This window comes from Triplophysa dalaica, chromosome 18 (genome assembly GCF_015846415.1).
Source record: "Triplophysa dalaica isolate WHDGS20190420 chromosome 18, ASM1584641v1, whole genome shotgun sequence".
In the NCBI taxonomy this organism is placed as follows: Eukaryota; Metazoa; Chordata; class Actinopteri; order Cypriniformes; family Nemacheilidae; genus Triplophysa; species Triplophysa dalaica.
The window spans coordinates 20,729,186-20,735,211 of NC_079559.1; positions in this window are offsets into that span (position 1 = coordinate 20,729,186).

Consider the following 6,026-nt stretch of genomic DNA (forward strand, 5'->3'; position numbering starts at 1 on the left):
TACTTTTATATTCTTCTCTTACCCATTTTCATTTAAGCAAGTTAACCAAAAGGCAGCAGAATTGAGTGCTAACAGTTTTGTTAGTGTCACGTGTAGCGACTACCCAATGCACATGACGAGGAGAACTATTCTGAATAGAGTTGTTTTAAAAATCCGCAAATAATAACAGAAGAATCAGGTAAAACAAACGTTAACATAAAACAATACCGGACAACCAAACAGGGCAAAACACAGGGCATAAATACACAATGGCAAACGTTATCAGGGAGAACAGAAACAGTTGTGAACTAATTAAAAACAATGGAAACAATTGAGGGAACACAGGCAAAACAGGACCACAGAATTAAACCTAGACAAAATATACTGTAACATGACTGTGACATAACTCCCCCCACCCGAAAAAGTTGTGCCCTCGCGCCAACAAAGTCCTACATGGGAGGGAGGGCAGAGGGGGGCTCTGAAAGTGGACGAGGGGCAGGCAGGCTAAAGGGAAAGGAAAAGTCCAAAGCAACATGATCCCATTCTTTTCAATGGAGAGCTGGCAACTTCTGGCAAAACGAGCGACAGGAGCTGTTGATGACTGGATGGGGCATGTCTAGCAATGTAACAAAGTTGAGAAAGATTTTAATTTATGCAACTGAAGAGCAACCTTGGGAAGCGACAGCAAATAGAAGAGAAGATGGGAGCTAGCGTGATTCTTCTTTACACAGCTCCTGCAGTGAGCATACCCAATAGTGGGAACACCCACTAGCAACCTAATCACCAGCCCCGGGCGACTTGCAGTGAAAAAGTTGCTTGTTATGTGAACCAACCACGGGCCCAGCCATCTGGTCCATCAAGAGTTACTCTCATTTCATCTTTTCATAACATTTTTGAAAAAATTTGTCTTCATGTACAGTCAGGTCTCATCGACACAATTCTAACATTTTTGGTTCTATACACCACCACAATGGATTTTAAATGAAACAAACAAGATGTGCTTTAACTGCAGACTGTCAGCTTTAATTTGAGGGTATTTACATCCAAATCAGGTGAATGGTGTAGGAATAACAACAGTTTGCATATGTGTCTCCCACTTGTTAAGGGACCAAAAGTAATGGGACAGAATAATAATCATAAATTAAACTTTCACTTTTTAATAGTTGGTTGCAAATCTTTTGCAGTCTGGAACGCAGAGACATCACCAGACGCTGGGTTTCATAGATGTATAGATGTGGTGTATAGAGCCCAAAATGTTAGAGTTGTGTCGATGTCCCAATATTTATGGACATGACTGTATGTCTTGGACCAATTATTATGCTTAAGTTTGTGATTTTTGAAGTGGGGTCATGTTATCGTGCTTTCTTTACCTTTACCAAATTCTCAGAGAACCTGGCATCTGGTACTTGGGAGACTCCAGGGAGGTTGCAGTTGTGGAAAACGATGGAGGCTTAAGGTTTCCTGGTGCCTTCAAACTCATGTTTATTGGAACCATGCTAACTTTCATTGATAAACTGCTTTATTGTCCGATTGCAGACTTTAACAATTTGGAAATTTTCAAAGTATCTTTTTGACTGAATGAGCTGAATGTGAAGAATTTTAAGCAGTTTCATACCCGCCTTTTATGAAACTAGATTCTGTGCCTGAGCAAGAAAAAATAAGAAATACTCAAAACATTTTCTAAACTGACGTTATAAAGAAAGGAAAATAAATATTTATTTACCTTTTTACCACTTGAAAACAATTTGAATGGCTGCAACAGTTTAAAGCAGCCCTTTTCAAAGTCCGGACTCCGGTCCAGATTCGGCCCAGGAGGGAATTCTTTCCGGACCTGCGAAGTGCCAAATAAACACGCATGAACGCACACTTTTAAACACACACAAGTGGCCACGAGCACAAAACAGTGTAGGGGACAATCACATAGAAAGTGTGGATTGCTGTTAGACGGGCCTTTTTTATTGTTTTCTGTTGGCAGAAGGATTTTGCAGTCTTTAGCAGTATTTACAGTCTTCTTCAGGTAAAGGGCATGGATTAAATGTCGCCGATATAGCCCGCGAGTGCAAGTCTTGCTTTGCCGACACAGCTTGTCTTTCTCTTGGTCTTGATCTGTGTAGCGCCCGTCAGAAAACAGTAGCACATTAAACTGACCCACCAAAACACCTTTGTCACTGTTACAGACTGCCTGGGCATATGAACATGAACGTAGTTTGTCTGTAAATATTCACATAGTGGACATTTGTGCTGCATGATTCTCTAAAAGTTACATTAAATACTATTTCATGAATCTAAAATATGTAAATGTGAATGGCTTTTTGCATTTTGTTGTATAAAAAAAGCAGCACTGTTTGTAACAGTTAAGACGGTAAACGCAAGTACGACTAGATGACGCAATGAATATGATGACCACGGGCGCCATATGGGGAGGAAAAGTTAGGACAATTCCAAGCGCGCATGACTGACAGTGGCCCCAAAATAGGTAAAAACTAATATAAATTATTAAACCGTCATCATTCAGTATATACATTTATATAATAATACAATTAATGATCTCTATGTTTTGGCAGTCAAATTTAAAAAACCCCATTGACCAAAAGTAAACATCCTTATTGACCGACCACCCCCCTGACCGACCGTATCTGCATAAAATGGTTTGGTCCTGCCTTAGTGCTCTCAGTGACGGTGTGTCGTTGCAGTCAGTACATGCGCCAGAACTGCAGTGCCCACAATGTTGTCAAGTAACATTAAATCAAATGTGTTTTTCGAAAAGGGAAAGAGAGAAAAGAGGGAGGAAAAACAAAGGAAAGGGTGTCAAACTTTAACCCAGTTTTTCACCCAAAAGCTGGATAGCCTATAGTCTGTGACTGGTATTAACCTGATGGCTTAATGTCCATAGTGAAATAACCTAGCTAGCAAAAGACTAGTGTTAGCCTACATTTAATCACCATTTAATCAGTGCAGGGATACGTTAAGCAAGATATTCATATTAATATACGTGCAGCAAGTAAAAAAATCTGCTGCTTTCATTGTTTTAAGAGGATAATGTTAATTTATTTTGATTGAAAAGTTAGTATATATTTAAATTTGTTAGTTTTTCTTTTTTTAAATCTTTCATTAATAATTTTAATAATAATTTTGTTAAGAGAATTTATTCATTTAGTCAAATTTTACAATAAAAATTCATTGAGACTGTAAAAGATAGCCTTCAGCACATTTTTTATGGTTACTTTTTATCTTGCATGAAGTAGTGAACTGGATACTAGACTTGCATGCATGTACAAATCACCATAAACAATATTTTGCTATTACTAGTATTGAACTACAAGAAGCAAGACAGTTGCAAGCCTTTAATTAGAGTTATGTAAAGCTTTTGATGGGACAGTTGGGACAGGGGGCCAATTAGATTTTTTTGTCATGGGGCCCAAAATTCCTAGCAGCGCCCCTGATGATGACTATTAAGAGTTGATTAGCAAAAAGATGTTTTTGATTATGCTGTCAAATTAATATCAATGAAACTGCAGTTGGGTTCTTTTGATTAATTAATAATATAAAAACAGCAAACTAACACAATAAAAAACAATTAACGGTCTGCGACATAATAAAATTGCAGACAGACAGACACATGACACATAGATTCCTGCCTTTTTTAGAGAGAAGAATATGTTCAGTCACCTCCCTCCTTCGAATATTCGGTGTTGACTACTACCGATGCTTCGAAGCTGGAAATGGTATTCGGACCAGTCTTACTAATATATGCATAAACAAAATGCAACACATCAAAGATAAAGGAAAATACAACATATCTTATGACCCCTGTAAATCAAATTCAACAAGAGCATCGTCAAGTTCTTCCATCAGTTTGAGGCACCAAAAAGAATACTAAAAGATCAAGGAAGAGAATTTGTGAATGTTGTATGTAATTTTTGGGGGTTTTTTCATGGTATAGATTTTTTTAATATAAAAACTCTTATAATGCACTTAGGCATATATTTAAAGTACGTATTGAAATGTTTTATTTAATTTTTAATTGATTAATAATCAATTTAATTAATTACCAATTGTACTATAATAAGTAAACTTTATACTTAGTGATACACAGGGATGTGTGTGTTATTTTGGGACTACAAAGGCACCTTATCATTTCCGAACCAATGGATTGGTGGAGAATATGAATTGGACGATACAGAGGTAATTGTTATTAGGTATAAAAAAAATGAGGTGCTGCCTATAACCCTACTTTTTCTATCTTACTTCCGCACTCTCCTTAGTGCCTGTGTTTATGCTGTCTGTGCTCTGGGGCATTTTCTCATGAAGCAAGCTCCTGGAATCCCGCTATTTTACAATAGAGATTATCGTCAGTATCATCAACTCATCCTTCCAAGACTGTTTATTGAACTTACACACCTACCACTGTCTCATTTAAATGTTGTGCAATAAACCTGCATGTTTGGTTCTTACTCTCCTTCGTGTTACATGTATATTATTATTTCTATTTTTTACTTTAAACGAGGGCCCTGGAGAAACTTCTGAACAGCAAACCAAACACATGGGACCAGTACACATTGGATGCAGTGAACTTTAGGCACAGAACAAAGAAGCAAATAACAACTTTCACAACTCTTCTTTTTTGTCTTATGTTTGGCAGAGAGGCCTGCTACTCCTCAGAAATCCCAGAGAAATATTGGGTTTGAGAAAGTAACCAAGCTTTTTTTTAATTGTTAATCTTTTGGTTATTTTGGTTATTAATCTTTTGGAAGTGGTTGCAGAAGAGGAGGTTGTACCTTTCCAGCATAAAACTGGAAAAAAATAAATATTCCAGGTTTTATGGAAACAAAATGTGGATGCAGCAGAGAATAGAATACAATCAAAGCAAAGGAAAAAAACCCAGTGCACATACAAGAGTGTAGAGACAAAATGTGAGATCACAGCAACGCAAAGGTGGAAACTTGGATCCTGACTTCTTTGGACCATTTAAAGTGAAAAGAGTTGAAGGTAAATCTGCAGACCTTGTGGATAGCTGTTGCAAGGTTCTCCTCAAGGTAAGCATAGACCATCTTAAACCATACACAGAGGAGATGCCTATAAGATAAAGGTAAACAGAAAAGGTCAGATCACCACTACTCCACCCTCTTCGCCTCTTTTTTTCATTTGTCTGTCAAGTATTCACCTCTTTGCCTCCACTACCACCAATCCCTCCATAACCTCATCTGCCTCAACTACCATCAATGCTTCCAATACCATGTATGCCTCCACTGCCTCCACTGCCTCCACTACCAACTCTGCCTCCACTAAGAGCATTGCGTTAACAACTCAAGGTTGTGGGTTCGATTCCAGGGGATTGCACATACCTATGTATAAAATGTATAGGATAATGCAATGTAAGTACAAGATCAAATATGGGGTTCCACAGGGATCAATTCTGAAGTCCATTCTGAGTCCATTGCTTTTTTAGTATGTATTATTTTCCTCTCAGTCATCTTGGTCTGAAGAATAATTTTTATGCAGATGGATCACTCTAAACCAGGTGATAACACAGCATTGGCCTTCCTTGAATATTACATTTCAGACATAAAAGCATAATTTCCTTTGCCTTAATAGCAAAAAGACAGAGGTTATGCTTATTGGATCAACTCACCTATCACGTAAAGCTGGTTCCTTTACACTTACTATAGGTGGCTCTGTGTTGGAGTTTCAAACAAAATTTTAGAACTTGGGTGTCATATTTGATGCTCATTAACAATTGACCCTCATGTACACAACACTGTCAATACGTCTTTCTTTCATATGTGAAGTATTGCAAGATTGCGTCCAATGCTATCCTTTACTGTGGCAGAAAAACTCATCGACACATTTTTTTTTCCCGTATCGATTATTGAAACACTTTATTCGCAGGGGTTTCAAAAAATACCATAAATAAATTTCAAAATGTTTGATATTCTGCGGCAAGAATCCTGATAAAGACACGAACTAGGGAGCACATCACCTATTTTGGAGTCCCTAAATTAGCTACCCTTCAGGTATGGCATAGATTTTAAAATACTTTTGCTTAC